Source organism: Grammomys surdaster, unplaced genomic scaffold, assembly GCF_004785775.1.
Source record: "Grammomys surdaster isolate TR1022 unplaced genomic scaffold, NIH_TR_1.0 126197, whole genome shotgun sequence".
Classification (NCBI taxonomy): domain Eukaryota; kingdom Metazoa; phylum Chordata; class Mammalia; order Rodentia; family Muridae; genus Grammomys; species Grammomys surdaster.
This window is the reverse complement of record NW_021621002.1, coordinates 4137197-4163822: the sequence shown is the minus strand read 5'-3', so window position 1 is coordinate 4163822 and position 26626 is coordinate 4137197. Positions and strand designations below refer to the sequence as shown.

General features: G+C 43.4%; 1 non-coding gene and 1 pseudogene across 1 annotated transcript; one reads left to right on the top strand and one right to left on the bottom strand.

The window, feature by feature from the left end:
- Positions 1-9231: 9231 nt before the first annotated feature.
- LOC114613222 overlaps positions 9232-26626 on the bottom strand; it is a 31547-nt pseudogene continuing 14152 nt past the window's right edge.
- LOC114613224 lies at positions 21755-21894 on the top strand. The gene has a single exon (XR_003710147.1). It is a non-coding gene; the product is annotated as a small nucleolar RNA SNORA48 (small nucleolar RNA).

Sequence of the window (26626 nt, the reverse complement as noted above, 5' to 3'; positions counted from 1 at the left end):
TACACTGAAACTAATAGAAGAGAAGGTGGGGAAAAGCCTCGAATACTTGGGCACAGGGGAAAAGTTCCTGAACAGAACTCCGATGGCATATGCTCTAAGATCGAGAATTGACAAATGGGACTTCATAAAATTGCAAAGTTTCTGTAAGGCAAAGGACACTGTCAATAGGACAAAACGACAACCAACAAATTGGGAAAAGATCTTTACCAATCCTTCTCTGATAGAGGGCTAATATCCAATATATACAAAGAACTCAAGAAATTAGACTCCAGACAACCAAATTACCCTATTAAAAAATGGGGTATAGAGCTTAACAAAGAATTTTCAATGGAAGAAACTCGAATGGCCGAGAAGCACCTAAAGAAATGCTCAGCATCCTTAGTCGTCAGGGAAATGCAAATCAAAACAACTCTGAGATTCCATCTCACACCAGTCAGAATGGCTAAGATTAAAAACTCAGGTGATAGTAGATGCTGGCGAGGGTGTGGAGAAAGAGGAACACTCCTCCATTGTTGGTGGGATTGCAAGATGGTGCAACCACTTTGGAAATCAGTCTGGCGGTTCCTCAGAAAATTGGACATAGCATTACCCGAGGATCCAGCTATACCACTCCTAGGCATATACCCAGAAGATGCTCGAACATATAATAAGGACATATGCTCAACTATGTTCATAGCAGCTTTATTTATAATAGCCAGGAGCTGGAAAGAACCCAGATGTCCTTCAACTGAGGAATGGATTCAAAAAATGTGGTATATTTACACAATGGAGTATTACTCAGCTATTAAAAACAATGAATTCGAGAGGTTCCTAGGTAAATGGATGGAACTAGAAATTATCATCCTGAGTGAGGTAAGCCAATCACAAAAGAACACACATGGTATCCACTCACTGATTATTGGATATTAGCCCAGAACCTTGAAATGCCCAAGATGCAACTCACAGGCCACATGAAGCCCATAAAGAAGGAAGACCAAGTGGGGGTGATTCGGTCCTTCTTAGAAGGAGCAACAAATTACTCAAGGGAGCAAATATGGAGACAAAGCGAGGGACAAAAACTGAAGGAGGGGCCGTCTGAAGACCTTTCCACCTGAGTATCCATCCCATGTGCAATCACCAAAGATAGATGCTGATGTGGAAGTCAGGAAGTGCATGCTGATAAGAGCCTGATATGGATGTCTCCTCAGAGGTCTTCAAGAGTCTTACATATTCAGAGGCAGATGCTCACAACTAGCCATTGAACTGATCATGAGGTTCTCAATGGAGGAGTTAGAGTGAGGACTGAAGGAGCTGAAAGGGTTTGTGGCACCATGAGGAGAACAACAATACCAACAACCACAGCTCCCAGGGTCCTAACCACCAGCCTGGGAGCACTTAGTGGGGGGATCCAGGGCTTCAGCTGAATATGTAAGAGTGGAGGGCCCTGCTGGGCATAGGTGGAAGAAGAGAACCTTGACCTCATGAAGGCTGGATGCCCCAGGGGGTGGGAATTTTGAGGGTGGGGAGGTGGGAGTGGGGGGGAGTAGATAGAGGTTACATCCACAGAGAAGAAGGAGGAGGGGTGAGGGGATTGGAGGTTCCGGGGTGGGTGGGGGATGGGGTAAGGGGACAACATAGGAAATGTAAATAAAACATCCAATAATAAAAAAAAAGAAAATGCTGTAGTATTTGCACAATCTGCACACAGGCTGCGTACTTTTAAATCACCTCCAGATGACGTATGATATCATAAAATACAAATTGTATGTAAAGTTTTGTGCTATCATATTGTTTAGGGAATCATCATAAGAGAGTCAGCATGTGCATATTTAGAACTCATAAGATATGGCTTCCAAAGCTTTAGGACTGGAATTCACTCAGCTCACAAATGTGGACTCCAGAGCTGAGGGACCCAGGTAGATCCTTCACCTAATCTCAGAATTGCTGTATAGATCACAGTGGACAAAAGTCTCCCTCCTTACAGCTCCTAGTGTTGTGTCTTCTGTGAGATCCTAGACTCCCATAGGATCCTCAGAGCCTAAATCATCTGTCATGACTCTAAGACAGCCAGTGGTGATGTCAACAAAGGACTGAGTCCAGTGTTTGCCCAGTCTGCTATGGGAGCATCCTCTGAGCACAACACTAGGGAGCCTGGGATAAGGGGGGTCTTCTTGGCCAATCACTGGGAGTGGCCAATATCCCTGAATTGCTTATTTAGTGTAGGTCTCAATACAAAATGCTGCTCCAGAGTCTCCATTACAATGTCCTATTTCTTCAGGCTTCGTCTTTCTGCCGGAACTGCCAGCAGAAATGTCAACTCATGCCAATCAGACCACTTGAAAGTCATACAGTTTCCTCAGCTCTCTGCTTATGATCCAGGGAAGAACTGAAGCTGCTGCTGCTGCTTCAGAATGTCACCTGGAGTTACACTGTGTAAAATCTTGAACGTCCAGAAGATTCTCCGCCAGACTTAGTGCAGGCTGTAGCCCCCTCCCCCTCGAGTCACAGCAGCCAGAAGCCTGCTGTCTGCTCGTTAAAATGACAGCGGATTGATAGCGACACAGTCATGCTCGGTTACTCTTGCTCCTTTTCTTGCTCCCTGGGACCTGCATGTAAAAGGAATCGCCTGCATTTTAGATTGAGCATTCCTTCATCCCCGAACCCAACCTGGTGAGTAAAAACCTGACACTGGAAAATGAAATCGATTCTATAGTAGTATATTCTAGGTAAAATGCAATACGGCTGGCCCTTCATAGCCTGGCTTCTATACCTACAGATCAATCCACTGCAGATGGAAATTTTTATGGGGGAAAAGAAATGCTTCTGTCCTGAACATGTACAGACTCTTGTTCTTGTCCTTATTCTCCACACAATGCTGCGTAAGAACAGCTCCCCTCACACGACCAGAGTATTCTATATTATAAATAATCTAGGCGTGATTTAAAGTATACTGCAGGATTTTCATAGGTTGTATCCAAATACTTCTCCATTTTATCTGAGGGATTCAAGCATTGGTCAGTCACTGATGGATATTGAGGATATATTGTGTGGAACACATTCAAATTCTTTTCCAGAGGATTAGCTGCAAGAGCCAGACACTAATGTGGGTTTTGGAATACACTGGCTTAGTGTAATTATAAATGTACATAAACTGGTGATTCATGAGCTTTCAAATTATACATCTGCATTTAATTTTATGTCGAAGTGTTTTTAAATCCTCAGAAAATGATGTTACCAAATGTTTCTGGCTCACTAAACCTTCTATTTTTTTTAAAAGTCTTAATCAAAGGCAAAGATTCATCCAACACCTTCACATAAAATTTGATGAGTGGAAGATAACTTTCTGGTAATGTAAATATATTGGGCTGAAGGAACTCAGGGAGAAACTTCTTGAGTTTTAAACACAATAGCCCGCCAAATGGATTGTTGCTGTTTTGGGTTTCTGCTTAAACAGGTTATAAGAAAGAAAGCAGGAAGTGATCCTGAATGGGTAAGTTAATCCATCCTGCTATCAATCCCTACTCCACCCCACCTCACCCCGCCCCCACCCCTGACAGTCACATTTTGCCTCCTGCCAGGGTAGGCTACTTTTTGGCCTTTGCTGGCTAAAAGGATCCTGTTGCAGTCAGAAATTCAACCAAGCATGTTGCCACTGGGTGGCACAATTGGAAGTCTGTACAGATCGGACCTCTAAAGAAGCCCCTTTCAGACCGGGATCTGTAAACACTGTGACTGCTGCCCATCCTGCTCGCTTTCTCTTCGGGACTGTTTATAAAACGGAGGAAGTCTGTGGCTTTTCAAAGAGTGTGGATTTCACTCTGGAAGTCTTTCTGTTGTGATTATACAAAATTAACTCGAGGCCCCCCTCCCCCACCTCCCTTTTAAAGCTTATCTTCTTTTTGATCTGAGAATGTCAAGTAGTGAGGCCTGAGGTAGGTTTTGGATATGGTGGTGAACTTGTGGACAGAGAAAGCAGTAGATGCGTTCTGCTGCTGTCCTCCGTTCCCGGAGGTGTAGACTGGTAGGTAATGGCAGCATGTAGCTGTTTTAAGTTAATTAACATTCAGCGAATTCAAAGTTCAGACTCTCAGTTACTGTAACCTTCTTTCGAGCTTGAAAGGCCGACGTGGCAGCACTCATACAATGCAGACAGAACTGTTCCACCCCCACAGAAAGTTCAGTGAGAGAGAAAGGGTGATATGTGTTCATGCCTCCTAAGGACACACTGGGAGTCCATGCTTAGAAGTTCCGGTATGTATGCAATGGAAACTGCTCCGGGAGTCTGAGACAGGAAGACCATACTTTCAAGGCTTTCCTGACCAGAGGGTAAGGTCCTGACTGGCTAAGAAAGCAAGCCGAGTATGTGCACCCTCTATCTGCTTCCTGACTGCAGACAGTGTGAGCAGCAGCGTCACCTGAGAGCATGCGCCTTGTCTCCTGCCTTGGCATTTCCTGTCATGAGGGCAGTTCCCTTTAACTGTAAGCCACAATAAACCCCTCCCTTCTTAAGTTGCTTCTGTCACAGCAATGAGAAAGGTAAGGAGGCTACAGAGCAAGTTCAAAGCTAGCAGGAGGAACAGGGAGACCCTGCCTCAAAATAAAAATACAGAACGGGTTGGGAGTGTAGCTTGAAGGAACGACACTTACCTAGCGTTGATAAGGTTTTAGGTTCAATTTTCGTACAGAGGAAACAAAAAGACCCCAGTGTACATTTGTTTAACACTTCCTCTATGTTAAGTAGACACATTTTACATTTTCATTCTTGTCTCGTTGTGTTCCGAAAGCAGAAGCGCCAGAGCCAGAGTGGGCTAACACATAGGCTTTGGTAATAAGTTTGATTGACAAAATTACCTTCAAGTCCAGTGCACATATTACATAGTAATCAGTCCAGAACTGGTATCGCCAGGATTTGGGTAGTTAAAATACAATTATGCAGTCATATCTGATCCCTCTAAGTTCATGTTCATGCTATATATTTTGATCCCTGTTACATCCGCTATTCATTTTGTTTTTTATTCTCCCTTGTCTGTTTTGTTTTTAATTTAAGTGTTTCCTTTCAGTCCAGCAGGGAGGGCAGCTCCCCTTCCCTGTCCTTAGCTTTCTGGGATTGCTTGGAACATGCTTCCCGATGTTTTCATTGAGAATAGCATAATTATCAGTGTAATTATTGGACTTTAAGGAGATAGTTTTCCTGTCTAATATTTTTGAACACTCTCAGAGTTTTATTACATTTAAGGGAGGGCAGCTTGGTGAGAAATGAAGATTTCAGGTAATTGTGTAATTTCTTAACTGAGTAACTTCCCATTTTCAGGTGGCTGGTATTGGAAGAATTATAGCTAGGTCTGATTGTATACTCATTGAAAAGATCTGTGCACTCACTCTAGTGGATAGTATCTAGAGATTCAAAAATATATATGATTGAAAATGGCTGCAGCTTAGAGATCTACATATTAGTCAAAGTGAATGTGTATTTGAACAAAAACCCCACTCAGTATCTGGTTTGCCAAGGAATGGAACTGTGGATGGTCTGTCAGAAATTAGCTGAGTATAATTTACTATGACGACACAGATTTTACAAAGAGATAGGACCTAATCTGATTATTTTAAAGACCCCTCCCATCTCTCTCTAGAATAGGAACTATAAAATAAGACTACATGTTCAGTTCTCTTTAAGGGTTTCTGGAAGATTACACCATTCAAGATTAGTTCCTTGAATAGTGTTTCTCAAACTGTGATCCACAGATGATCACCAGTGAGCATCACCTGGGGATGTGTGTGTGTGTGTGTGTGTGTGCGTGCATATGCATGCAGGTTCTCAGGCTCTGTATTTACCCTACTGAGAGACTGGATTTGACGCTCAATCTGCTGTGTATCAGCAAACCTTTCAGGGATTCAGAAACATGCAGAATTTGAGGACCCCTGCTCCTCTGGAGCTCCTCTTCCGTGAGTTTCAGTGTGATATCAACCTTGTTCTTTCAGATGTTCTCTAGATGTGCAGACAGATTTGAGAACCTGTGCTCTGGAAGAAAAGTTGCTCCAGGTTCCATTTTGATGGAGAACTGTTCGGGTTGGTATGAAGATCAGAGAAGCATTCATTTTAACTAATCGCACTGGCTGGAAGGAGAGTCCACATACAGGAGGGACAACATTCATGGGCAGTAACTGAAGTGACAGAGCAAAACCCATTAGGAAATAACCATGGCACTGAGCATTCATGCTCAAGTACATCCTCTTTCTGAGTCAATGGGACCAGCGCTGGGATTCTGTAGTTCCAGTTCTGCTGAGATCACCTCGTTCAAGTTCTAGGTAATGCTGGTGCTGTTGGCCCTGGGACTGTATGTGGTTAGTTATTAATTAGAATTCTGCTCTGTTTCTCCTTCTCAACAATTGTTGAAAAAGAGGCCATGAATTTGAGAGAGATAGAGATAGAGATAGAGATAGAGATAGAGAGAGAGAGAGAGAGAGAGAGAGAGAGAGAGAGATACAGAGTAAGGTGGGTTATAAGAATGTTTGGAGGGAGGAAGTGGAAGGTAGAAATGATGCAAATAGATTATAATTGCAAAGCAATCAGACAACAACAACAACAACAACACCTTAGGTATAACCTTGGACTTGTCCAGTGGTGCTTTATTCTCTTGATAGAATAAAGTATCTAAGTTTCTAGATGTTTTTAAACATCTAGAAAAGAAAGTAAGTTTCTAGCTTTTAGTAAAGTTTCTAGCTTTCTAGTAGAGAAAGAATCTAAGTTTCTAGCTTTATGTGAGTTTTGTTTGTCCACAGGTTAGTTTTATAGTCCGGAAGAGGAGGATACAGAAGGCACATTAGGAAATGATTTTTGGGGGGAATGAGGAAATGGCTCAGTCTGAAAAGTGTCTGCTGGACAAACATGAGGGCTTGAGTTTGAATCCCTAGTACCCATGTAAAATCCTAGTGTGGTGGCACTGTTTAATCTTAGCATGGTTGGTAGGCAGGAGACAGGGGAATTCCAGGGGCTCACTGTCAGCCTGGCCCACCTAGTATATCAGTGATCTCTGGATTCAGTGAGAGACTCTGCCTCAAAAACTAAGGTGGAGCCTGATAGAAGATACCAGTGTCAGACTCTGGTCTAACACACACACACACACACACACACACACAAGAGCCACACACACACACAAGAGAGCGAGATAGAGACGGAGAGACAGAGAGAGAAAGAGACAGAGAGAGATGGAGACACACAGAGAGGTAGAGACACACAGATGCAGAGAGACAGAGACAGGCAGAGGATGTGTTTGGATTTAGTACTTGTTAAAACCTATTACCTTAAGACAAAAAATGTTTAGTGGTGTTTTTTTTTAAATGGGCAAAGTGAATGAAGACAGAGCTTCAGTTATTTGCTGCTTAAGAAAATGCTAAGTGATTGAACTGGAGAGAGAACCTTTTATTTGATCCATTCAGAATACACTTAAATTCCTGATGCATCACTGGAAAATTGATTTGATAATAAATGTGGTGTATTGTTTAAACTAAACACAATGAAGTGTGGCATTTCAGCATTCCAGTATACTACACTGAAATATAAACTCTCAGATTTTTAAAGCAGCAAATTAAAAGAAGCTGCTTAGGTCGCACCACAGGACGCATTTTATTAACAACCGGAGGATTTGGAGTGTGTGAGTATATAAGTGTGTGTGTGTGTGTGTGTGTGTGTGTAGAGTTTTACTTTCTACTCGATAGAAATGCTGAATCCAACATTGATATAATTCTCTTTATGAGTAACCCACATGAAAAAACCTCTTAGTTTGAATGACTCATATGCTAGATCAAAGCATTTGATAAGCTTTAATGGTCTCTCGATTGGGTTTATTTTTAAAATATCAAGCTATATAGAAAACAATGATCTTAATAGTGTAATTTTAATATAATGAATTCATGGAATTTATAGCTGGAAGAGATAGGAGATTTTGAATTCAGTCATTTCACTTCATAGATGAGGAAACAGCTAGAAAAACCTCAAGCCTCCTGAGTCTCAGAGAGCAGACATTAGTCCTGATGGGCCGAGGCCAAGAGGGGCAGACAGACTCTTGGAGTCTGTGGTGCCCCAGGGATGAAGCTTCTCACCTTCCATGAGACAGAGGTGGAGGCAGGCCCTCTCTCCAGCACAGAGGAAAACCTTCAAAGCTCCACCTTTAAAGGCCAATGTGGAAAATCACTTTAAGAGAACTGAAACTCACATCTGTTTGGCTTTGGACCCACAAGAATTATAGAAATCACCTCTTCTTTGCCCACCAATTATGGTGATTAAATTACTATAAAAATCAAACTTGAAAGAGAGCGTGGTTCTACCAGGGAATGGCAGGATTCAGGACTGCTCCCCAGACCACCCCCTCCCACAGTTCTGAATGGCTAGTCCCCGTCTTAGAATGAATCACAGCTTGTCTTATCCAAATGCATACATAATGTATGTTTAGTAAGCAGACCTGTGGGTCCTTACTGGTTTCGGTAAGTGCCATTAGGCTAGTCCATAAGCGTGACTTTTGAGGCCACATGAGATTTAGGTCCTCAGATTTTGGCACAGTCAGCTAAAACACAGCAGAAACACAGAATAGTATCATGCCATTGTAATTTCATTTCACTAGAAGAAAGAAGCCATTAAAGCATTCTTCTAAAATAGTATAACAATAATTCAAGAGGGAGGAATCATCTGACTTGTTCTAGTTTACTGCTCAAGCATCTTTATGTTCAGAGCCGGTACTCTCAGGGTTTCTAACTTGGCCATATATGAGAGTACACTAAACAGCCCGTAAATGGTCTTCCGATTAGGTTGTTTGACACAAATATTTGTGTGCTTGTGGAAGATAAATTGGAATTGTATACTGTGTTGGGACTTCTACAAGTCTGTAAAAGAAGAGGATGGATGTAAATATCCAGTTTTCCTCCAGTGGCCAATTTTTCGCTGTCTAAAAGCTCATGGACACAATTCAACACTCACACACACAAATGCATATGTATTTAACTTAGGATCATTGCGGATAAGAACTCGAGAAATGTGGGCCCAGTTAATGTTAACTACATTTTATAATATTTTTGCACAAGTGTTCAAAATAAAATTTCAACACCTGTAAAGAAGTTACCCATTTAATTTTGAACGACAGTGAAAAGGGATAAATGTAGTTGAGAAAATTCATAAAAGTCAGACAATATTGCTAAGAGAAACCACTTTGTCTTTTTATAATGTGGAGTCTTTACTAGGACAGGGGATGAGGGGCAGGTTTAGTGCAAGGAGAATGGGCCACTGTTAAATATGCACAAGTTCTTGGAATCTTCATTCATCTGCTCGGGATGGGGAGTTAATGTTTGCTGTGGACACGAGACAGCCTGTCCTCTCTCCAGACACCGTTCACAGTCACTCAGACAATTTACTCCACCAATGACCAGTTGTACCGGCACCCCCTCTGACTTGCCAGAGCAATTCAAATTAGAGATGTCAAAGACACTGCCTACGGCAGCAGTGACCACTCCTCCAGTTCCACAGTTTTGGGATCTTAAGTTCTCCAGGATCTTCGGGAAGAGGCTATCTTGGCTGAGCACTGGTAGTTTGATAGGCACTCCTGCCTGAAGTCCAGGCCCCAAGTTAGATGGACAGATAGAGATGTATCCTGAATGCTCGTTCCACAGGAGCTCTCAGCCTCATTTTCGGATCTGCTTCTCCACCTTTTTCAAACACTCCCTTCACATCACCATCTTTCTCCAAAGAGATAACCCATATGTGGTCCTCCTCACTCACCTAGATCAAGAAACTCTTATTGTTGAGCATCTGCCTGGTCTTGAGATATTCCTACTGCAGTCAGCAATGTGATCAAACAGAAAAAGGGTCATCAATAAGCTGTCACTGTCCAACCTCTGTCATCTCACTGGGCTTGTGGTATCACCTAACCAGGTCACCCTTCTGGCCACTCAGTACATCTACCACAACACATTCTACCTGTTCCTTACTCTGTCTGATTTCAGGGTGGACGGAGATTGAGTCCGCTGATACTTTGGCCAGTTCTGACTCTAGAAGGCAAAAACATACCTCTCATCAAAATAGCCAGAATGGATTTTACTAGCATCAAAGTCAGCAATGAGTTTTGTTGTTCAAGGGTCATATCCCTGATATCCCTCTTGGATCACAGGCTCAAATGTTTCAGCAAATATCTCATACATAGGATTCCTGATCTCCAGTCACTATGCCCACAGTCTTGATGAAGAGGTGGCTATACCAATCCGGATCCACCAATCAGTGGATCTGGTGTCCAGCCAGTGGATGTGGTCTTGTCGCATAGCCATGCATAGACTGCTAGGTCCAGATGACTGGCCACTCAGTGGTGCTTTCAGAGCTCTGGGTACTCAGTACCAGGGGTGTCGGAGAGATACAGTCTCTTCTGTTCACAGATTCCCAGAGGTGAGAGATCCAGCTTTAGACAAAGCCAGGAACCTGAGTCAGGCCAGTAGGAGACAGAAGATGGGCGAAGGGACCAACAATGGCTTGAAAATGTGGCTACTTGATTCAGATCAGGATCTGGCTCAAGTCAGAAACTGTTAGTTGCTCTGGGTGTGGGGCTGGGGTTGGACAGGAAATGGTATGTTTCTTCTTCCTTCTTTCCCTTCCCTGCAACTCAACAACCACTTTTTGACCCACCACTAGTTAATAATGTTTACACAGTATATTTATAGTTAAGGAAAGCTAGAGCAGACATAAGCTCCAGACTCTTCTCTGTGCTTTGTTTTAATCTAGAAGTCTTCCATTAAAGATGTGAGCATGTTCCATGCTCAGTCATCACCAGAGAAGCTTCCTGTTGCAGAAAATACACAGAGATCCACAGCCAGATGTTGTACAGAGAATGAGAGATCTTGGATCATTCAGCGCTAAATGGGATGTCTCTATCCAGTGCTTCCCTAAGGGCTCAGGAAACCCCATGCAAGAGAGGACAGAAAGAGTGTAGAAGCCAAGAGAGGGTGGAGGACATAAAGACACAAGGCTCTCCAAATCAACATGATCCAAGCTCACACGAACTCACAGAGACTGAAGCAGCATGCACAGGGCCTGCACAGGTCTGCGCCAGGTCTTCTGTCTTCTGTGTGTATAGTGTGGCTTCCATTAGTGTTTTTAATGAGACTCCTGAAGGTGTGAGTGAGTGAATCTTGGACTCCTGTGCCTATTCTTGGGTTCTTTTCCTTCTGTTGGTTTGTTCTGTGCAATTTTAATGTGTTGGTTTTTGTCTTGTCTTATTATAGCTTATTTTGTTTTACTATAAAAAATATATGAGCACAGTCTTGAGTAAAAAAAGAGTAATCCTGATGAATTTTTTTTCTTTGCTGGAGCATAGAAATTGTTAATGGTTTAAACATGCATCAAAATAACACAGATTTACACGAAAAGAAAAATGACACAAGTCATGGATTTATAGCACAACAGTATGTAGCTAAATGACAGCAGGTGAAAATCTTCTCATCTTCATGAGTAGTCAAAAGAATTTTTACGTTAAAAAGATGCTTTCCCTAGGGAAAAGCCAAGTATACTGTGCTGCTAAAGAAGCATAGTAATAAAATGACTCCTTAACAACACCCTGCTATACTCATGATGCAGTACCTGCAACAGAGGGAACACACACAGAGACCCACAGCCCGCAATATGCAGAGTGAGAGACTTGAAACATTCAGTCCTTAACAGGATGTCTCCATCAAATCCCTTCCCCCAGGGCACAGGGAACTCTGTAGAAGAGGAGGTAGAAAGACTGGGAGAACCAGAGTGGAGGGAAGATACCAAGGTAGAAAGGCATTCTAGACACTACAGGAATGACCCACATATGAACTCACAGAGACTGAGGCAGCATGTACTGGGCCTGCATGGATCTGTACCAGATGGGGTCCTAGCACTGAGAGGGGAAGTAGACACAAGCCCTCATTTTTAATGCAGAAGCTATATCCAATTGATAACTGCTTGCCAAAGAAACATTAGTTTTTATAACTTAGGAAAATGCACATCTATTTTCAGTCTGTCCCCTCTGCTATGAATTACAAAGATATGAAATTCCAATTTTGTCCTAAGCACAGCCTAGGAATACTTTCTCTCTCTCTCTCTCTCTCTCTCTCTCTCTCTCTCTCTCTCTCTCTCTCTCTCAGTTAAGCTCTTCAAACCTAGGAAATGTGAACCAACAATTACAAATCTCAGATAGGGAATCAACCAAAGAAAACAGTAAGGATATTACCAAAGTCCATTTGGGGTACTAAGGTGTTTATTGGTGTTACTTATAGAAATATGTGTGAGGGGTTACTTATAGGAACAGAATAAAGGCATCTGCATCAGCAAAGCCCATCCCAGAGTGATGACACATCTCAGTAGTAGGGCAGAAGTTCACAAAAGTTAAAATTCTGCAGCTAACTGCACAACTTGCAAGCAGCTCAACTAGCTCACTTGAACTGAACCAGTGAAACTGTAAGCCAGTCTCAATTAAATGTTTTCCTTTATAAGAGTTGACTTGGTCATGATGTCTCTTCAGAGAAATAAAACCACAACTAAGACAGAAGTTGGTACAAGGGACTGAGGTATTGCTGTGATAAGCCTGACCATGTTTTTGTTTGGAGAAATATGAGTTTTGGGACTTTGAGTTTGGAAAGCACTGAAATGTTTTCAGTCAGGTTTAATGGGCCATCCTAGTAGAAATATGGATGACATTGGTTCTAAGGGTTATTTGTACTCTGGGGGCCTGGCTCAAGAGGATTCAGAGGAGAAGAATGTTAGTTTGTTGTCTAGAGATCATTCCTGTGATACTTGATGAAGAATGTGACTGTTTTTTGCCCTTGTATGAAGGGTTTGCCTGAGGCTAAGGTGAAGAAATTCAGATTAATTGCACTTGTAAGGGTCATCTCATAAAAACAAAAACCCAGCATTGACTTGGTTGTCTAGCTTACTATCATCAGGAACATTTTGATCAAGTGTAGCAAGCTTAGAAAGGAAAAATACAACATGTATGGCTGAATTATTAAAGGGGCACCAGGAAGTTCAATGAAGCTAAATCCTGTGTTCAAGGATATTAAATGGAATTAAGTTAAGGATATTAAATGACCTCAGAGCAAGATCCCACCCAGCTTAGCTTATTGTTTATATGTTTGGAGTTGAACAAGGCATAGTTATGTCATGTTAGGCATTATTATTACCTTGCTATTGTTTTCATTTAGAATTTTAATTTGAAATGAACTAAAATCCAGAAATGGAGGGCACATCTGTGATCCAGATCTCGAGGATGGAAAACAAACACTTTTGATCTGAATCTTGAGGCACAGTGAACATGAAAATCTTAGGTCCAGGCATGGTGATATAATCCTTTAATCTCAGGAGCCAGAGACTAACCTGACACAGAGCAAGTTCCAGGTAAAAAGAAACTTAGGTCCAGGTGTGGTGGACTACTTCTTTAATCCCAGCATTCAAGAAAGAGAGGCGTGCAGATGTTTGAGCTCAACGTCAGTTTACAGAGCAAGTACTAAGACAGCCAAGCCTAGGCAACAAAGGATGTAATAGAACAAGGGGGGTTTGAGCCCCAGCAAACAGAAGAACTTAGCAGCTTTGGTCACATGGCTCTAGCTTTAGAGTCAAGAATAGAAAGGATTACGTAGACAATTGATGCTGGCTAGCTGGAGCTAAGAAATTATGGGTGATTTAGAAGAGACCAGCATCACTGAGGTGAAATCTTCTGGGAAGTGTTTTCTGAGAGCATGAAGAAGCTGTGTTCTAGAGATAGCTAAGGTGGTACCTTGTACCTTGTACCTTGTACCTTGTACCTTGTACTGTAGCTTGACTTGGTAATGTGGAAGACTTACCCAGGTGTATGGTTTTCAAGGAATGAAGGAGTCATGAAGAACAGTGGTGGTTTGGCACTATGAGAGGCCATGGAAGGCCACTGGTAAAGGTGGAGCCCTAGTTGTCCAGGGCTAAAAGGGTCATGCAAAGAAGCTAAGGCTTGGCACTATGAAGAGAGACCATGAGGGACTATTAGTGAAGTGTAGTTGCAGTGGAAGACCCCAGTATGTTGGACATGCCAGTACCGTAGAATGACCACCAAGAACAGCAGCAGCAATGGAGTGGAGTCAACCAGAGCCTACAGTGTTACAGATGCCAGAGCTGGAGGTGTGATGCCAGCCCTTTGGAGGATCCCAGAAGATCACTAGTGGATCTCAGACATTGGAACAAGAAACTGTAAAGTTGAAGTTGCCTTGGAGACCCCAAGATGTCAGCACTGTTGAATACCTGCTGAGGAAAGCTGCTAACAGGGAGTGGAACAAGCCCAAGAGAAAGAACTGTGTTGCAGTCAACAAAGATGAAAGGAGTTGGACATCAGACATAGAGATGCAGAGTTTGGAATTTGCCAACTGGTTTTTGGTCTTGCTATGGTCCAGTATTTCCTCACAATGATGTTTGGAATAGTAATATATATCCCGTAATGTGGAAGCATGTGATCTGCTTTTTGATTTTGATTTTATAGGGGATTACTGTTAAGTCTCTCAAAAGAGACTTTGAACTTTGGACTTTTAACATTGTTGAGACTGCTACGGAGATTTTTGAAGTTGGACTAAATGTATTTTGCATTTTGCTATGACTAGGTATGAACTCCATACATGTGTTTGAGCAAGCCTATGGGGGTCAGGAGTGGAATGTGATGGTTTGAATATGCTTAGCCCATAAGAAGTGCTAAGCTTTTTCTCCAGCATCATATCTACCTGCAGGCTGCCATGCTTCCTGGTTTGATGGTAATGGACTGAACCTGTGAAACTGTAAGTCAGGCCCAAGGAAATGCATTCCTTTATAAGAGTTGCATTGGTCATGGTGTCTCTTCAGAGAAATAAAACCCTAACACAGAGATATATTTACTGAATGCTAAACTTAGATTTACTTGCTTTTTACAAAATGTGGCATGAATGGCTTCAGGCTGTTTGGGTAAAGACCACTTTTTTTTCCTTTTAACTTTATTGTTTGATCTTAAACCTGATGCAGTGTTGTATGGAAGGTTAACTTTTAGCAAAGAGATGGGTGCCAAGTGTCCTTGTTACTCCCAAACATCCTGCGGTGTAGGCAAGCATTGCTCGTTCCATGCTGCTGACACTCACTCAGTGCTGGGCTTCAGTGGGTGATCAGGCTCCATCATGTAAACCAGTCACTGTGTTATAAAAGGGGCTTGCTTGCCCTTCCTCTTACCATGTGAGAACACAGTACCTATCCTTTCTGGGGAATGTAGCAACAGGTTGGTATTTGGGAAGGCGAAACCAGACCCTGGGCTAGATAGTGAACTTGGTGGCACTTTGATCTTGGGTTTTCCAGTCTCTGAAACTGTGAGAAACAACTTTCTACTCTTTCATGAAATTATGCGAACAGGGTCACCCAACCACCGCATGGTAATATCAGAATCCCAACATAGCATTCCGGGCAATGGAGCCTGACTGGGGCTGACCTTGTCATCTCTAGAGCTAAGTTGTGTCCATACATACTTCTTGAGCTCTGTGTGGCTGGAACGTTGTGGGATTCCAAAGCCAAGGTTGGTTCCTGATCTCAGAGGCTCACTGAAGAAGAAGACAGAGAGTTGTGGGACGTCTAGTTATAGTTCCACTGACTCATATCTAGTTACAGATAGTAGTGTGGTCTACAGGGTCATGGGTTAGGAAGACTTCCTTTCTAGTACTAGAAATGGAAACCACAGTGCTACAGAAGCATTGTACTACTGAGTTATAACCAGCCCAAGGACAGCGGCTCTAGGCACAGGCTATAGACTGCAGTCTCTGAAGTCAATTCAAAGAATGTGGGGAAGCTGGCAAGCTCTATGTCTGGGGGACTTCTAGAGATAGGTATGAAGTGAGTGTATGCTGAGACCTGTATTCAGAATGAATTAGGATACCATACAGGGCATGGCATGGATTTGGGGGCCTTTTCTAAGGTAGCAGGAGACCTTAGGTGAGTTTCAGTTGGGTAACTTAAGTGGATTTGCTTTGTAAAAACATGGGCCTGAAGTGTAATTTGGAGTAAGTAAGACCAGTTATGTGGCTGGTCCCTTCTTATGTTTCAGCATTTGAAGAAAAAAAAAAATCAAGTTGAGCTTTCCAGAATGCTGAGAGCACAGAACATAGCTTCTGTGGTTCTTAAACTAAAGCCATCAAGCAGTTCCACAGCACTGATGTGGTGCCGGGTTCACCAGCTCTGCATTGTGCTTTGCCAGCCTCTGACCTGTGGACTTAAGATGTCACACTGAATTTAGATATTGCTACTTGCTTCATCTTAGAGAGGAGGAAAGTGAAGTGCTAGGAGAGGAAGCGTCTCGTTCAAGCTTATAAATGGTGGACCTAGGGTAAAACCAGGCAGGCTGGCTCTGGTGTCTGGACCACCGTGATTCGCATAAGAGGCCATTCCTTCTTCTTTACAAGCTAAGTGGACATCTCTCACTGGGCCATCTGAGTAGCCTTTCTCATTCAGCCCCACAAGCTTTAGCCAATTCTCTCCAGCCTATTGCAAGACTTCCATCACTACAAGCCCCTTTCTGTTTCAGCAGCAATGGAGATATTTTTAATGTGTTGACTTGCCTGGGTTGTGGGGTTCTCAAATCTTTGGTTAAATATTTTTTTTTGTGGCTTTATATGATGCAGTCACTTATCCAGCTTGAGGCATTAGACAGGGTATGCTGGTAGTCTGGCAAGAGGGGATGAGCCACTTAGCTTGAGGAGACGAAGGAGTGGTCTCTTAAGCCAATCTTTACTCATTTCCCAAGACTGAGGCATTTCTATTAAATTGGACTCCCTGTGATCATGTTTTTAGAAGAGATTAACACAAGTTGCCCGGCGTAATGTGGTCAGGCCTTACCCAATGGGTAGGAGAACTGAAGAGAACAAAAGGCTCAGCTTCCCCTAAGCAAGAGACAACTCTACAGATGATTGCCTCAAGACACAGACTGGACAATTGGCTTTCCTGAGTCTACCATCACATCCTGTAGAGTTTTGGACTTGCCAGTCTCTTTAGTTAAGTGAGACAATTTCTTATAGTAGCTCTATATGTCTATCTATCTATCTATCTATCTATCTATCTATCTATCTATCTATCCATCCATCATCTATCCTGTTGGTTTGATTCCTCTGCATAGCCCTAACATAACTATTCTCCTACCATTTACGTCAGAGTCTGTCAGTGTGAGGGGAATTAGCAAGCCGGGGAGCCTTGCCCATGCAGTGTTGGTTTCTGGCTTTCCTCTACTCTCCAGGTCCATCTATCTGCACATCTGTCTTGCCTGGTGTTGTGAAGCTTACCTCTTCCAAATTGAAACAATCTCACCTAGAAGAAGGAAGGAAGCTCATCAGACTCAGGAAGCTAATGGAATGGACATAGCTTAGAAGCTCCCAACGAGAGAAGATTCCCGATGTGATAAGAGCAGCCCACCATTGCAGGAAGTAGAGATAGCTTAGTGGCATTGGATGCAAGCTGTATGGTGCCTATGAGTCATCACTTATGTTGGTGGACTTTTTGGTGATCTTGCTGTTTTGAGGTCACCCATACCTCTGTAATCCTTTCTCCTATGCTCATCAAAGTAGCCCCAGTAAACTCCTTGGCTCATCATTATTGCTTTGTGTGGAATCATTTCTTTGGTCTGACATTGATGTTCAGGCAGAGAGGAGTATGTGTTTGTTCACAGGGAAACGTCACACAAAACTTGGTTTGGGATTGTGCTCCTGATGCGTACTCCTTTTCCTCTGTTGGGATAGAGGTCTACCCTGATCCCTGCCTCTGGGCTGACATCCTGCCAATCTCTCTTCATCTTTCCAGTTTGAGGATCTACTTGGTGCTGCCACATCCCCTTTATTGGACTGACTGTCTTGATTTTGCCCATGTCAGAGTAATTCTCATCTAATCCTCCCCTCATAGGCTGGCTTCTCTTAGAACCTGATGCTCCCAGCTGGGAAAAGGTCAGGTTTGGTTTGCATACTTATAAAGCATGCTCCTCTTTGAGCTTATCACTCTGGACCCCTCCTTTACTACTTACAGAGCTGACCACACCCCAGAGACAGCTCCAGGTTTGGGCCTCTTTGGCCTCAGCATCTCTCTTTTCTCTTTTTGTTCCTCCTTGATGTCTTCACTTGCCTGATATGAAGTTATCAAAACTGGGTAGATCATTTAGATGGCTTACTATAAAGAAGGAAATAAGTAAAAGCTAGGCCATAGTGGGGCTCACAGCAAGGGTTAGGGGTATCCAGAGAGGGATGAGAACACTTTCTATTAGAGGAGGGTAGACTGCCCCGTTGTGCTGAGCTTTGAAGTTAAGTGACATTTTGGGAGGAGCTTGAGATGGACCTCAGAGAATGATGTGAAATGAAGAGCTGGGAAGAATTCTGGGAGCCTGGGGGATAGGAAGCCTGTGGGTAGAGAAAGAAGGACAAGAAAGTGTGGGAAGTAGATGAGGCTGGAGAGACTGAGGAGAATCAGCTAACGCTGGTCTATCCAGGACGAGTCAATGAGCTGCTAGCTTCTATAAGATAGCCATGGGTGATACCTTTCTACGAGGATAGCACAAGGGCTGGAGAGCAGAATGCTTTTCCTGGTTGCCATTTGGTGAAGGAGCACTGGCTGAGTCACTTGGAAGAGCTTGAGGGAGTCAGGTCCTTCCTCTGGGACACAGGGCAAGGTGCTACACTGGAAAACGCCTTACATCCTGCCCAGCCACACAGCTTTATGAGTTTGATATAAATTTTGCTCTCTAGAGTAGTGTTAATAGGAGAGTTACATACTTATAGGCATTTGCATGAGGAATTTTTAATTATAAAATTTCAAGCATAAACAAATGATGTCTACCTGCATTTTAAGCTCTTGCCACATCTAAACATTTTCTTCTTTAGATTGAATTATTGAAACATATTAAAACATATCATTCAACTCCACCTCCTGTTGTGTTCTAAAATAAAAAGATACTAAGATGGCTTTTAAGTTCACTGTTATGCTTCACAGAGAATACTTCGATCTATTGTACAGATCAAGACAATGTTTTTCCAGTTGTCTTAAGGCTGCCGTTTGACAGTCTGTCAGAATTAGGATACTGAGAGTGTTCAGGTGTGATGTGTCACATCTTTTTCACCTCTTTTAGAGAACAGATATTTTAAATGCAAACATTATTCTGCTTTTGTAGAACCAGCAAGGATCACCTTAGGAAAGTTCGAGAAGACAATTCAGAGGACCTACTATCTGGCTGTCCCTCGGCTGGTCTTCCTTCAGATAGGAAGGTGCTGCTTCTGTCACATGCTTTGTTTTGTGGTACTTGTGGGACCTATTTTCTTTCTTTTTTTAAACAACAACAACAACAACATCTTTTTTCTGTAGTCCTTGCTAGTCTAAAACTTACAATGACCACATTGGCCTTAAACTCACTAAAATCTGCTGGCCTCTGCCTCCAATAGTGCCAGGATCAAAATATGCCACCTGACTATCCTCTGAGAGGCCCGATCCACCAATTGGCTCAGACAGAGGCATATGCCCATAGCCAAATAGTGGATGGAGCTTGGGAACTCATATGGAAGAATAAAAGGAAAGATTGAGACCCCTAAGGGGATAGGAACTCCACAGGAAGAGCAGCAGAATCAACTAACCTGGACCCTTGGGGCTCTCAGAGCCTCAACCACCAATCAAAGAACATACAAGGGCTGGACCTAGGCCTCTGTGCACATATGTAACAGGTGTGCAGCTTGGTCTTCATGTGGGTCCTGAACAACTGGAATTAGAGCTATCCCAAAAGCTGTTGCCTGTATGTGGGATATTTTCAAACTGGGCTGTCTTGTCTGGCCTCAGTAGGAGAAGAAGCATCTAGCCTTACACAAACTTGATGTGCCAGAGTCGGGGGACACCCAGGGGACCTCCATTCACTCGGAGAAGGGGAGGGAAGATGGGGCAAAGAATTTTTGGAGAGGGTGACCAGGAAGGGGGCAGTGACCAAGATGTAAAGTGAATAAGTTTAAAAAAAGTAACTTTTTTTTTTAAATGGGAAAAAAAAGAAATATGCCACCCGGTCTGGCAGGACCTATTTTCAAAAATATATGCAGAGCTTAAACTATAGATGTTTCATTAAGTAGAAATGGGTCCGTGGAAACTCTGTATAGGGAGGGTCTTGAATGCACAACCCTCTCAAGGATTGGTGAGTGGTGAGCTTCAGAAACAGGCCTTTGGAGTCTTCCTTCTTTTATAAATTTTAAGTTTGTTCTTTCTTTTTTCCTAGTAGAAGAGCCAGTTGGTTTCTTGTCACTGGTTTCCTGCTGAGTTTGACTTAATTCTGATTCAATGCACATTGCTTTAGAAGCAGGAAGCTAGGGATCATCGGAGATGGCCCTGGCTCTGCCAACACCTGGCCAACATATGTCACCTCTCTGCTGAAAGAAGCTGAAGACCTAGAGCATGGAGCCGCTGCTCAGAACCTTCAACATGAGACTAGATACCTTGATTCTGACAGAAGAGAAAGTAGGAAATAGGATTGGACTCACACAGAAAGACTTTCTGGGAAAGATACCAATGGCAGAGGCACTGAGATCAATAATTTATAAATGAGCCCTCATAAAGGTGAAAAGCCCCTGTGCAGCAAAAAACATTCAAGTGTCATTCAAGTGGCAACCACAGAGTGTTAAAATGTCATTATCAATTATATGTCTGATAGAGGGCTAGTATCTAGAATATAGAAAGAACTAAATACCTGAACATCAAGAAAGCAAATAACCCAATTAAAAATGGGATATAGAGGGATGGAGAGGTGGCTCAGAGGTTAAGAGCACTGGCTGCTCTTCCAGAGGTCTTGAGTTTAATTCCCAGTAACCACATGGTGGCTCACAACCATCTGTAATGGGATCTAATGGCCACTTACGGTGTGTCTGAAGACAGTTACAGTGTACTCATATAAATAAAATAAATAAATCTTTAGAAAATGGGATATAGAACCAAGCAGAGAATTTGGAAATACAAAGGACTGAAAAACACTTAAAGAAATGTTAAATATCCATAGCCATGAGAAAAATGAAATTTAATACTACTTTTAGATTTCATCTTACCCCGGTCAAAAGGACCAAGATCAATAAAACAAATGACAGCAAATACTGGTGAGAATATGGGGAAAAGTGAACACTTATTTATTGCTGGTGGGAGTTCAAACTTGTACACCTACTGTGGAAATCAGTGTAGTAAATCCTTTAAAAGCTGGAAATTGATCTACCTCAAGATCGAGCTATAACACTTATGGACACATACTCAAAGGACTCCAATATCATATTAAGGAAACATTTGCTCATCCATGTTCATTGCTGACCTATTCACAGCCAGAAACTGGAAACAGCCTAGCTATCCATCAACTAACGAATTGACCATGAAGATGGGGTACATTAACACAACCGATGTCAATGAATTTGCAGGTAAATGGATGGAACTAGAAACAGTCATCCCTAGTGAGGTGACCTACACCCCAAAAGCCAAGTACTGCATGTTTTCTCTTTTGTGCTTTCTTTTATAAGAGTTGCCTTGATCATGGTGTCCCTTTACAGCAATAGAACAGTGACTAAGACAGGTAGCCAGTAAAGTATCATGGGAGAAGAGGAGATCTTCCAAGGAAGGAGAAATAGAATATAGTGTTATAAAGAGATAAGGGAGAAAGAAGAATAGAAAGATTAAATGGAGAGGGGCATGAGAGGGCAGGGTAAAGGAGGTAATACGGGGAGGGATAATTAGCCCTAAAAGTCTTTTTAAAATTCATATACTCCCCCGTACCCCAGCAATGAGCAAAGAGATACCTTGTTGGTGGTGTTCTTATATCAGTCAAGGGCAGAGTAGATGGCAGTCCTTAGTTCATCCTTGCTGGATGCTTGGCTTGGTGGCCAAAGCTATCTTTTGCTTAGGACTCATAAAAATCAAATCAAATCAAATCAAATCATCAAATCAAATCAAATCAAATCATCAAATACAAATCCAGGCAGTGCAGGGCAGGAGAAGAAGACAGACAGAGAGCTTCAGACCACTATGCCACCCACAGACTTGCCCTCCGGTGCACAGCACAGGCAGGCCATAGACAACTTCTTGTGGTCACACCATGCAGAACCAATGGAGGATGTCACCCAGGGGTCTGCCAGCCTCTAACCACATCGCCAGCCTGCAGTGGGAGCCACCACAGTGTGTGAGTATGTGGTGGTCAGGTGGGAGAGAAAAAGAACTGGAGCGGCCTGAGCATTCTGAAGAGAGATGGAACTGGGGACCCAGAGGAGTAGCCTGTTGCGAATGGCCAGCCCCATTATATGGGGCCATGGTGAGGTTCTCTGGAGAGCTGGTCCCATCTCTCACTGCTAGCAGGGAGGATGGGCCCTGTGTGTCATTCAAGAAGCACATTGGAGCTGGCCCTAGTGATCATTTGTCTGCCACGAGGTGGCACCGGCACAGAGATGATACCTCCGCCTGTGCCCTTTGCCACCTCTGGCAGTTAGGAAAACTACCCACAGGATCATGAGCTTGAAAGAGCTACGCTGTCCCTCACCAGCTACAGCATTGAGAGATCTGGCCCTGTACCTCACCTGGACAGCACGGCAGAGCTAACCCTGGTGGTGGGGAGCAGGTGAGCCAGCCCAAAGGCTCAGCACATGAGGAGAGCTGGGCCTGCCACTCTTCTGCTATGAGGTGGAGTGGGTCATGCCTTCCCCTCTTGCTCCTCACCACATGCAGTAGTCAGGAGAGCTGGCACATGGGTCACGAAAGCAGAAGAGCTGTACCTGCCCCTTGCTGGCTGCAGCACTAGGAAGAGGAGGCCCTGTACCTCGCTTGAGCAGCAGGGGTAGTGAGGGGAAATAGGAACCAGGGGTGTGAGTGAGGGAGGCAAGAGGTGGTCTGCGTTGGGGGAGAGATGCCTTTTGCCCCCTTGCCCATAGCCACCTGAGGCAATCGGGAGAGCTGAGCCTGGGGTCATGAGAGCTGGTGAGCTGGCATTGCCCCTTGCCTACTGTAGCACTCAGAAGAACTGGCGCTGCACCTCACCTGGGAAGCACAGTAGGGCTGGCTCTGGTTAAGGGGGTGTAGATGGGCCAGCCTGGGGGAGGGGCACAGAAGAACTGGCTCTGCCACTTGTCTGCTATGAGGTGGTGTGTGTATGTGTGTGTGTGTGGGTGACCACCTCTTCTGCACCTCACTACCTGCAGTAACCAGGAGAGCTGACCCTTGGGTCATGAGAGCAGGGAGCTAGGCCTGACCCCTCACTGGCATTAGCACTCAAGAGAGTGGTCCCTGCACCTTGCATGGGCAACACAGTAGAGCTGGCCTTGATAGCAAAGGCACAAGTGAGCATGCTCCAAGGGTGTGGGAGCTGGAGAGCTGGCCCGGCCCCTCACAGGCTTTTGCACTTGGGAGAGCAGGTCTCTCACCTTGACTGGACAGCACAGTGGAGCTGGCTCTTGAAGGTACAGGTGTAGGTGAGCAGGGGAGGGCAGGAGATCAAGAGAGCTGAGCCTGTCTCCTGCAGTTGGTGGCACTGGGTGACCCACCCAGAGCAGTACTGGAGAGCTAGGCCTGGCGGGGCTGATAAGGCCAAGTTGGTAGGCTGTCCAGCTCAGCTATCATCCAGGCCCACATATAGGGCTCTGGGTTGGCCCACCCTAAATCTGTATTATCTGTGAAAGTTTTGAATGTGTGAAAGGACCAGTCCTGCTGTTCCAAGCTGTAGGATTGCCATGACACAGGGCAACGACAGGATAACCCGGAGGAGTCCCAATGAGGATCCAGTATTAATGGTGTCAGAGAAGCCAGAGGCCTCAAACCAGACCCATGGCGGCTCACTGCAATAAACATTTGCAAGTGGAGATGTATGGACAGAGGGATATACTGTGAGACACACTGTGACATACGACTTCCATGATGAGATGTTTTCTATGCTGTGTGTGTGTGTGTGTGTGTGTGTGTGTGTGTGTGTGTGTTTGGGTGGAGGGTGCAAGGGTGAAGGGTGAATATGAGGGGATGGGGCGATGAGTGAGGCTGGGGTACATGATGTGAAACTCACGAAGAATCAATAGTTAACAAAAAATCATACAGACATCTATTCCTATAGGAGCTCCCTAAAATATATACACATATGAAAGGAAATGAGTTATACAATGGGGGTGGGGATACCCAAGCTATACATCTTGTGTCACTAAATAAAACCTCCAGTGCCAGAGATGAGTTACATCTTAATGAGTTATTGCAAAGGGGTTTCATGGACACCCCCCACCCTCCCACATCTGCAAACATCACAGCCTATTGCTAAAGCTATAAGCCACCCATCACAACCTGACGATAAGGCCCTATTGCTGAAGGCCCACTTACTTACGTCATTGATCATGAAGAAACTGAGCTGGTGCCCAGCTAGACGCTTCACCCATACTGACTAGCATTCATTGTGCTAGAAGCTACCTCACTCACTATTGGACAGGAAAAGTAATCACCAATGTCACTTAGCTACAAACCTTGTGACTTGCAACAGAGACTTTCCTGAAACAGTGTCATAAATGTTATGAGAGTAATAGACCACTTTTTAAAAATTAGATTTAAGCCCCACTCCATGAGATGAAAACTATACTTGACACTGCTAAAATAGCCAAGAACTTGAGATTAGATAGGTCATTGGCTCTAGGAGAAGTCCTACTACTATCATTCTGCTAAGGGGGCAAAGCAGTAAAAATGACCTTTAATTATAATGTTGCTGAACTCAATGCATCATTCCAGCCTCATGAGAGAAGCCCCCTCTCGCAGCCAATGATAATTAACAGAGAGATCACAATTGGACAGCGGGCAGAGGGTAAGAGACTTTGGAGAACTCAGTCCCAAGTGGTACGTTTTTATCAAAATTCTTCCCTAAAGGCATATATATCCAGAGGTGGTTGATGACTCCAAGAAAATAGTGTCATCTAAACACAGCATGACAAATACACGTTCGCATGGGACACCATGCATTGGCCTGCACAAGTTCAAACCAGACAAAAATCTCAGCCTTGAGAAGGGAAAGTATGCACAAAGTTTCACCCCTAATCAAAATGTTATTTGCTATCAATACCTGCTAGGGAAGGGAAACTTGGGTTTCTTCAATGGTAGAGATGCCAGGGTGAACGCCATACCCAGGACTAGTTGTCTAACACAAAGTGGACTCCATAGATTTTTATGCACTTTTTTTGATAATTTTTTATATTATTAGGTTTGCTTATTTTGTTTTGTGTGTGTGTGTGTGTGTGTGTGTGTGTGAGAGAGAGAGAGAGAGAGAGAGAGAGAGAGAGAGACTATGAAATTGGATGCGTAGGTAGGTAGGCATCTAGCAGGATTTGGAGAAGGGAAAGAATATGATTAAATATATATTATGTAGAAAGTAATTTCTAGAAAAATGGAGCGGTAATCATGTATATATCAGAAAAATATTATGACAACTGCATGGAAAAAATTGATATGATAATGCCTAGCAAAAGACAGCTGCCAACTGCTCTCAGAAATCTTGGAGAATTCTAGGTTTTCATTTCTAAGCTCCTTAGGTAATGCCCAATTTTTAACAGTTGTGAGAGCATGTTTTAGTTCTCTCTGTGAAATCTGTAGTGTTGCCTGGGTCAGGACCGAGTGTCGATAAAGCACTTCAAAAGGAGGAAAGGATAGAACAAGACCCCTATCCTGTTCACGGACTTCCAAGGAAGACGGGCCTTCTAGTCTAATTCATTTATTGGTTGGATCTTCTTTTCAATATTCTTGGCAAGTTGTAGTTTAGGACACTGTCTCTCAAGCTTCAGTAGACATCAGAAACACATGAGACTTGCTGAAGTCCAGACTGCCAAGCCTCAGCCTCAGACTTTCTGGATCATAGGTCTGGATGGTTCCTTTGCATTCTCATTTCTAACGTATCTCCAGATATTGTTGCTGTGTGTCTGGGAACCATGCTTGAAGAACATTTGATCTAAACAGGACCTAGAACATCCAGAGGCAGAGAACTCTCCACCTCCTGAGTCTTCTGCACCCAGTTTCCAAGAGCTTGACACAGTCATACATGAGTTTGGAAGGAAAGGGTTTGTTTGTGTGTTTTTCATATTGGTTTGAACTCTGCGGTCCCTACCCCTTGGGCCCAGAGGCTCTTTATTGTGCCCCCTTGGCAACAGAGTTAGACATCATTTGTCACAGCTTTAACAGAAAACACTTTTATTAGATTTGGTTTGTGAGTCACTATTCTCACAGCAAAAAGGAGACTGACTATAACTGACACTCAGAAAATACAGCAAAAACCTTAAAGCCATTCTAGGGGAAAAATATGATCTATTTCTGGGATGACATCACTCAAAGAAATTCATTTAAGACACTCAAGGTGTTTGGGGTAGGAGATACACAAGCAACTGTCGCCAGTAGGAATTCCTGGGAAAGCTACAACAGCATCTCTCAGCTTGGAGAATATATATTTTTAGTGATGAATAGGCTAGTGATCTTCTATATGTTTTACCAAAGCCTTGTGGACACAAGACTAGTCCAGCAATGAAACGCATATTTTGGCACACAAACCACTTGCTGGAGAAATAAGAATTTAATGGACATATATCTGAAAGTTCCTAACACTTTAGGGAGATTTTTGAGATTTATTCTAGCACGCCATCCAATGAG